The sequence below is a fragment of the Rhinopithecus roxellana genome, chromosome 13 (genome assembly GCF_007565055.1).
Source record: "Rhinopithecus roxellana isolate Shanxi Qingling chromosome 13, ASM756505v1, whole genome shotgun sequence".
Lineage (NCBI taxonomy): Eukaryota > Metazoa > Chordata > Mammalia > Primates > Cercopithecidae > Rhinopithecus > Rhinopithecus roxellana.
The window spans coordinates 62,219,683-62,229,326 of NC_044561.1; the positions used below are offsets into that span (position 1 = coordinate 62,219,683).

Consider the following 9,644-nt stretch of genomic DNA (forward strand, 5'->3'; position numbering starts at 1 on the left):
CACTTAAAAACAAGTGGGCTTGAAAACATTTCACTAGTATAGCACATCAAGGAATGGGCTCTTTCCTTCTCAGCAATGTATTTTCAAAAATCTAAAACATAGAAGGGATTGAACCGGAGATATGTTTTTTAATATGTCATAACAACGAGTAAGTTTGCTATGGCATAACATTTCTATAGAAAAATAGACAAAAGCCTACCCAAAACGAAAAGGAGAAGATGTATTTAAATATCTTCAATGTGATTCATTTCAAAAGCTAAAGGTCATGGTACTAAGGGAGAGAAGCAATGTCCAGTCTTGCCTAAAGAACACGATTATGAAAGGACCATTCAATTTTCCTCTCACATAAAATGTGATAGGTACGTTGGGAGTAGATATTCATTTCTGTTTGATGTATGAACTTATTCAAAAGAGGTGTCAAATACAAAGCATTGGTGTCCAATAATACTGCTATTTGGTTATCCCTTAAATTACCTTTTAAAATATACAAGAATACGGTATGTTCCATTTTATATTATTTCTTACCTACACTATTCATTGAAATTTAATTTTTATTTTTAAATTTTTAATTATTTTTGTGGGTACATAGCAGGTGCATATATTTATGTGATACATGAGATATTTTGATACAGCCATGCTATGTATCATACTCACATCAGGGTCAATGTAGTATCCATAACTTTAGCATTTATCCTTTGTGTTACAAAGAATCCAATTATACGCTTTTGGTTATTTTAAGATGTACAATTAAATTGTTACTGACTACAGTCACCCAGTTTTCCTATCAAATACTAGATCTTATTCATTATTTCAATTTTTTCGTACCCATTAACCTTCGCCAATACCCCATATCCCCTCATCAACTACCCTTCCAAGCTTCTGGTAACCATCAATCTCTCTGTCACCATGATTTTAAATTTTTTAATGTTTTGCTCCTACAAATAAGTGAGAACATGTGAAGTTTATTTTTCTGTGCCTGGATTATTATGTTAGGAATGTGTTTTAATTATAAAGGCTTTACATGATGCAGTCAGTATAAAAAGAGCCTATTAATTAATTTTGTTCTTGACAAGAAGATGGGCTATTCTTTCTAAAAAATATCATATGTAAATAAAAATGTCTGAACATTGATAAAATAATGAATCCCTCTATCACAACACAAAAGTAGAATTATTGTATTTATATCTTTAAAATACACATTTTATAGGTTAAAAATTTTATTTTCTTTACAAATCATTCCTTGCTTCTTAACAGCCCCATCTTTCTCTTTGTTTATTGTGTTTTAATCTTTACTATTGCTTTTAATTAGGTGACTAAGAGATCTGAATTCTAAAAGAATTTAGATTTAAAAGATATTTCAGCTCCAAAATATGAAAGCATTTTGTTTAAATCTTAATTGCATCTTTTAATTTAATATTCAATTATAATTCTATTATAAGGTCAAATTGAGTGGAGATTGTCTAACTTTATTAACATCGGCATAATTACTAAAAGGATAAAATTTTCAGAGGTCATCTGACTCTTGTTCAGGATCATTTCTTATTGATTGACCAGGAAATGGAACAGTTTGAGGTTTTCCTCTAATTATTTAAAGCCATCTTCACTTACCTCATTACATATTTATAATGTTTCAAATTAATGATGATGATGATATCTTTACAAAGGTTACTAGACAGGATTAAGCCTTCACTATAAAAAAAAACTGCTGCAATTTCTTCAAAATATTACACAATAGAAAGTGTAGCCACTGATGTGGAAAACCTGCATGTAAATAAGGCATCATATGTTAATAATTTTAGTAATAATTTAGAACAATATGTATACTTATGCTCACAGTTCCATAAACCACATATAGTGTTTTTTTGGGAGGTAATATGGTGCTATATAATATGAAGATATTCTTACTCTTATGGAAAATGCAATATTAAAGCTTCTACTCAAGAAGTTTACACTTTCCATAGGTGCAAGTGTAGTTGTACATTTGCATATTTAGTTTGCATATTTAGTTTGCATTAGTAAATTACACGGATCATTTTAAAGAAGTAATGTTGGATTAATTTTTATGCAGTAGTACTTTTTGCAAATAAAATTTTATTAATAATTCCAAATGGTGCTTTTTTTGTTGTTTGTTTTTAAGTGGCAAAATCCCCGACCAACCTGCTATGCATTTCAGGTAGATCCACACGGTTCTTTGGAATGCGGGGCTAGAGGTCATTTAAATGAAATTTCATATAGAAACTTACGTAAAGCACTTTACTTTATTAGAAAGCATTATAAAATATATGTTCAAGCGTTATTAAAGGAAATCCATTTCTGGATAAATAAGAATTTTCGTGAAATTGAATAGTATTCACATATACTGCCTGCTTGTTTCTGCTTTATTATTTTCTAACAAATAGAACCCATGTAAAAATGTTGTATCTTAGTAAGATATTTGAAGGTTAATGTCAAACTTATCTTTACTTTGACCAAATAATACATTTTATATATGACTATGTAATTAAGTATTTTTCTGAAATTCTCAGAAAGAGAAGTACTGTGAGTAAAAGTGTAACTTCTGTGACCACGAAATAAATTTTGTTTTATGACAGTTTTTATTGAATATGACTACAGCTAATGAAGTATTCATAAAATTATAGGTTTGGGAAAGACCTTGAGAATGCAATTAGTCTATCTCCTTTCCTGATCACTTTAAGACACCTTATTATTCCATTTCATTCTGAGAACTACAGGGAAGACACTTTTAAAAGATAAAACATAGTTCAAAGCAGCAGACCTCTGAAAAAAGAGTACTGTCACATTGCTTTAAAGTAGAATTTTCTTTCTGCCGTATATTTACCTTTTACTGAAATAGATAATTTTTTTTAATGTCAGACTCTTTTGCAAGACTCTATGATGATTCTTAGCTGGAATAGATGTTGATTCAAATTATTACTATAAGTTTCAAGGCATTTTCACAGAATGATGTGTTAAAGGCAGCATCGTAAGAAAAATGTAGAGGATCCAAGAGTTGATGCATAAGAACAAGCAGTTATGTAAGCCATAGTGTTCATAGAAACCAGAGTGCCTTTAATGATCCGGAAAAAATCTGTAATTGTTAATATTAGTACCTCATATTCCAAGGCACAACCTGACACAGAAGAGACTCATAGATTTTTTTTTTTCTTTTAAGAGACAGGGTCTTGCTCCAACACCCAGGCTGCAGTGCAGCAGCATGATCATAGTTCACTGCAACCCTGAACGGGGTCTCACTTGTGTTACCTAGGTAGGTCTTGAACTCCTGGCCAAAAGTTATCTTCTGGACTTGGCCTCCAGAAGCTCTGGAATTGCAGGCATGAGGCACCATGCTTGGCCAGGAACTCAGAATTGATTGATGTCCGTGTCTACAATTTTTGTCAAAACTGAAATCCAGAGATGAAGTACCTCTATTCAAAAGGGAGTACATAGCAAAAACACATACATTTCTCCCCATATGCATAAAATAATAAAACTTCATTGTGACTTTCTTATCACTCTTAAAACAGAAGTTTCTAACATATACTTTACTCAAAACTCTATCTAGATTTCTATTTTGTTCCCAGTTCTTTGCTACTCTATGCCCATATTTCATCAATGATTATGTGCTGCCATTATTTTCATTTTATCACTTTGAGGACACGAACTTAGATTTTTCTTTTAATTTTAATGTTTAATTTACAAGCCGTGAAAAAAAAAGTACTTCTAGTTATGATTATAAAGAAAAATGAGAAAAGTAGGTAGCATGGATTTTTATAGAAATTGTTTTTAACTTTTTAACCTTTTTTTTTTTTTTTTTTTTTTTTTTTTTTTTTGAGATGGAGTCTCGCTCTGTCACCCAGGCTGGAGTGCAGTGGCCGGATCTCGGCTCACTGCAAGCTCCGCCTCCTGGGTTCACGCCATTCTCCTGCCTCGGCCTCCCGAGTAGCTGGGACCACAGGCGCCCGCCACCTCACCCGGCTAGTTTTTTGTATTTTTTAGTAGAGACGGGGTTTCATCGGGTTAGCCAGGATGGTCTCGATCTCCTGACCTCGTGATTCGCCCGTCTCAGCCTCCCAAAGTGCTGGGATTACAGGCTTGAGCCACCGCGCCCGGCGTTTTTAACCTTTTTTAAAATAATTACCAGGCTCAAGATGTGGTGATAAACTTTTTGGTATCCGTCTCAGGAAAAATAATTCATAGTAACTGGATCACAAAGACTCTGCATCTAATTTTACTCTCTTGATTGAATCAAAGAACAAGTCAAAAAATTGCTTGGAACATGACATTTCGATGTTATTAATTCAACAATAAAGTAAGAGTTTTACAAACTGCTGAAAGATAGGAACATTTGTGTTTCCTGACCAGAGAGTTAAGATAAAGTTAGAAATTATGTAGCCTTCTGTAAAGCTTGCTTGGTTCATAAAGGCTAAAAAGACGAAGCACTCTTAGAAAAAGTAGGAACTCTTCAAGGGAAACTGAGCTCTCTGTAAAGCAAGCAAAGGACAAATTCCTACGGAATCATTGTTTAAGAAAGAAAAGACTAGAACAAGAAATTTCAAAAGTATTACTTAACTGAGTGAAGAATAATGTAGTGACAACACAATATTCCATCATAAAAATTTCTTCAGAGGCCTGTATTAATCCAGCCCATTGACACTTGGAATTCTTGGATAATACATATTTCAGATATTCCCTGGTTGTCTGGTAGTTAGGATTAGGCACTCTCCATATACATTTTTTCTCCTCTTATAAAAATATATACAAAACTCGTAACAGACAAAGAGAAAATTGGGAAGAAGTTGAGAAAATTCATTTCCAAAGAGAAAATGAAAATAATATAATTTGACATTTTAAAAAATCTAAAATACATTATACTTAACAATAGATAGAATCATGAAAGAGTCTTATTTGGGAGCTCAGTAAGGCTAATTTAAATTTTAATAAGACAAGTGTTATTGGCAATCTGAGGTGTAAAACTTTGTTAATCTCCATCATTAATTATATTATTATCCTTCTCAAATTATTTCAGAGCTTAAAAGTCATGTTACTATCTATGTAGTTACCTTTTCCTTTATTCTACTAAGGCTGCACTGAGTTTATTAGAGAAAAGAATACCAAGGAATATTAATTACTTATCTTGTTCTGTAGAATTTGTTAAAAATTACAGAGCTTAAAACACAGTTATAAATCCTAATATATTGCTATTACAGACATAAATTGTATTGGTGCTATCATAGTAAAAAAGCCGTATGGTGTCAGATGTTAAAAATAATTATTCATATTTGAAATAGAAGCCCTATATTTTAAAATGCTACCAAGTATAGACAAGAATGCCATTCTAAATCCTTATATTAGTTTTCACTGATAGATTATTCTTAGCTCCTTAGAGAGATCATGGCCCCCAGGCATTTACTTTGTGGTTGAGAGATATTAATCTCTCTTTAACATTTTCACTGTAAGCTGCATAACAATAAATTCATTTCCACAAAGGAATAATTAGTGTTAATCTGGGTGAAGTACCATCCAAAGTAGCTATTAATGCTAATTTCTATATCTCATTATTTATTTTTGTGTGTTTTCTTAGGGAAGGGAAAAAATTACGTAAACACAGACAGACCCCTTCCTTTTTTTGTATCACTATCCATGCGTATATCAAAAACTTTTCTACCAACACATTCTGGCTGAGCAACTTTGGTTAAGTTGCTTAACGTCTCTAAGCCTTAGTTCCTCATCTCCATGTGGGAAAGCGAGGAGATGGCCACCAAGGAGAAGCTGCAGTGTCTGAAAGATTTCCACAAGGACATCCTGAAGCCCTCGCTGGGGAAGAGTCCGAGCGCGGTCTGAGGACAAGCCCCATGGAAAACCTCCGCAGAGGCAGCAGTGGTCCAGCAAGATCGATTTGGTGATCTCCGTGGCTGGCGGCTTCGTGGGCCTGGGCAACACTTGGCGCTTCCCGTAACTCTGCTACAAGAACGACAAGGCGAATTTCTCATACTTTCCTATTTTGGAGTGGCCTGCCTGTATTTTTCTTGGAGATCATCACAGGCCAGTACACCTCTGAAGGGGGCATTACCTACTGGAAAAAGATCTGGCCTTCGTTCTCTGGCATCGGCTATGCTTCCATCGTAATTGTGTCCCTCCCGAATGTCCACTACATCGTCATCCTGGCCTAGGCCACATACTACCTGCTCTAGTCCTTCCAGAAGGAGCTGCCCAGGGCACACTGCAACCGCGGCTGGAACACGCCCCACTGCATGGAGGACACCACATGCACGAATGAGAGTGTCTGGATCACCATCAGCTCCACCAACCTTACCTCCCCTGTCGTCGAGTTCTGGGGGCACAACGTGCTGAGCTTGTCCCCTGGAATCGACCATCCGGGCTCTTCCTTTCTTTTTTTTTTTTTTTTTTTTTTTTTGAGACGGAGTCTCGCTCTGTCGCCCGGGCTGGAGTGCAGTGGCCGAATCTCAGCTCACTGCAAGCTCCGCCTCCCGGGTTTACGCCATTCTCCTGCCTCAGTCTCCCAAGTAGCTGGGACTACAGGCGCCCGCCAACTCGCCCGGCTAGTTTTTTTTTTGTATTTTTAGTAGAGACGGGGTTTCGCCGTGTTAGCTAGGTTGGTCTCGATCTCCTGACCTCGCGATCCACCCGTCTTGGCCTCCCAAAGTGCTGGCATTACAGGCTTGAGCCACCGCGCCCGGCCCCGGGCTCTTTCAAATGGGACCTCTCTCTCTGCCTTCTCTTCGTCTGGCTGGCCTGTTTCCTCTGCATCTGGAAGGACATCAGGTTCACCCAGAAGGTCGTCTACTTCACAGCCACGTTCCAATTCGCCATGCTCCTGATGTAGCTGGTCCGAGGGCTGACGCTGCCCAACATGGGTGCAGGCATCAATTTCTATCTGTGTGCTGACCTCACCTGCCTCGAGGGCCCACAGGTGTGGATTGACGCGACGACCCGGATATTCTTCTACGCCATCTGCCTGGGGGCCGTGACCTCGCTAAGGAGCTACAACAAGTACAAGTGCAACTCTTCCAGGGACTGCATGCTGCTGGAATGCCTGAACAGCGGCACCAGTCTTTGTGTCTGGCTTCGCAATTTTTTCTATCTGGATTCATGGCGCCAGAGCAAGGGTTGGACACTGCTGATGTGTATGAGGCAGGCCTGGCCTGGTCTTCATTGCCTACCCCAAAGCTGTGACTATGATGCTGCTGCCACGTTTTCGGTCCCCCCCGCCAACTTTTTTTTTTTTTTTTTTTTTTTGTTATGCTTCTCTTGCTTGGACTGGATGACCAGCTTGTTGAAGTCGAAGGGCAGATCACGTCCTTGGTTGATCTTTACCATCCTTCCTAAGGAAGGGTTACCGTCGGAAAATCTGCACTGCCTTCATGAGTAGCATCAGTTACCTGCTGGGCTGACAGTGGCAACGGAGGTTGGCATGTATGTCTTTGACTACTATGTAGCTAGCGGTGTGTGCCTTTTGGGGGCTGCATTCTTTGACTATATAGTTATTGCCTGGATATATGGTGTTAATAACGTGTATGACAGTATTGAGAACATGATCGGCTATCGGGCCAGGCCCTGGATGAAGTACAGCTGGGCTATGGTCACTCCATTTCTCTGGGTTGGATGTTTTAGCTTCTCGAATGTCAAGTACATACCCCTAATTTACAACGAAACCTACGTGTGCCCCAAGTGGGCCATCAGGCTGGACTGGAGCCTGGCCCTTTCCTCCAGGATGTGGGTTCCCTTGGTCATCGTCATTCGCCTCTGCCAGGCCGAGGGACTGTTCCTCATGAGAGTCAAATAACTGCTGACCCTGAGGAAACCCAACCGCAGGGCTGTGGAGCGCGACAGAGCCACACCAGACAGCTCTCCCACCGTCATGAGCAGTGCTCTCATTAAACCGATCCACATCATTGGGGGTAGGAAATTTTTTCTTTAAACCACTATTCTCTGGGTTCTTGTTTCTCCGCTTCATTGTTTTAGAGTTTGCCTTTCACATTAAATTATTTACCCAAGTATGTGGGGACTTTTTATTTCTTTTCTTTGCAAGAATTATTTTTTTCAGTACACAATTTGTAACAGAAAATTTGAAACATACACAAACTAAAGGTACTATAATGATCAGTATGTATTCAATATTTTGGTCAATCTTTCTTATATCTATATCTGTATATAGATACATAGGTACATGGTTTTGCTAGATTATTTGAAAGCAAATCTTATTTGAAGAGACATATCTTGTCTCTTCACCCAATGGTAATTTGGTATGCTTAATTAACTTTAATATTTTGATTTTACATTATCACCATGTCATTAATAACTCAACAATATTCATTACATTTTAATAATATCTTATACCCAGCCAAAATTTAAATGTTTCTTATTGTTCTAAACGTTATTTTAATTTTGCTTGCTTGAATTAGGATGCAAAGTTAACACATTGCATATTTGTTTACTTATTTTTAAAGAGGGAGTCATAATTTGGTACTATGTCATAAATAAAAAGTCAATAGGAATAATTGAGTTACTAGTTTTCAATATTGACAATTTGATGATTATATTTCTTTTGAAGTCATATAACTTTATGGTTGGATACATTGAGGGAGTTTATTTTCTCCTACCCATCAGTGTGTGTATGGATCTCTTCAGCAACATATCCAAAAAAATATAATCACACTTCTGCTTAAACAATTCCAGGGACAAGAATTTCACCATTTCCAAAGTAGTCAATCACAGCATTTGATATGTTGAATCATTAGACTTTATCTTCATTTGGAAAAAAATAATTCCACATGGAATACATTGTTACTCTTCAATGATATATAGGATTATATATATGCTGATTCTGCTAATTCTACATGAAATACTGCATATTATTTTTTAAATATTCAGACTTTATGTTTTAGAGCAGTTTTATGTATCACCTCCCTCCCCTTTTCCAGCAGGCACTGACATGGTATATTTGTTACAACGGATGAATCAACATTGGTACATTGTTGTAAAAGCCCATAATTTTCACTGGGGTTCATTCTTTGTGCTGTACATTCTATGGGTTTTGACAAATGTACAGTTGCATGTATCCATTGTAACAGTGTCATTACAATATAGTTTCAATGCCTTAAATCCCCTGTGCATCACCTGTTCATCCCTCCCTCCCTTTAACACAATCCCTGGAAACCACTGATTCTTGAATGTCTTTTATGCTTTGCCTTTTCCAAAATATCATGTAGTTGAAATCACACGAATGTTTTATTTTCAGATTGGCTTTTTTGCTTACTTAGCATGGAAGGTGACTCTGTGCCTTTCAATGGCTTAATAGCTCCTTTTTATCTCTGAAAAATATATTATTGTGTGGATAAACCAAAGTTTTTTTATCCATTTACCTATTGAAGAACATCTTGGTTCTGTCTAATTTGGGACAATTAAGAAAAAGGAGCTATAAGCTTTTGCGTGTAAGTTTTTAGTTGGTCATAATTTTTCAACTTATCTGGTTAAGTACCAAGGAAGGCACTGGCTGGATCGTATTGGTGAGAACTTTGTATAAACTTTTTTGTGAGCTGTGTATGAATCTGCCAAACTAACTTCCAAGGTGGTTGTACAAGTTTGCATTCCTACCAGAAAGGAAATGGAAACAAAACAAAACA

The 9,644-nt window shown here is 36.9% G+C and overlaps 1 pseudogene; it reads left to right on the top strand.

Moving 5' to 3' along the window:
• The first annotated feature begins 5,751 nt into the window (after positions 1 to 5,751).
• On the top strand, positions 5,752 to 8,622 carry LOC104676852 (annotated as a pseudogene).
• Positions 8,623 to 9,644: the final 1,022 nt, after the last annotated feature.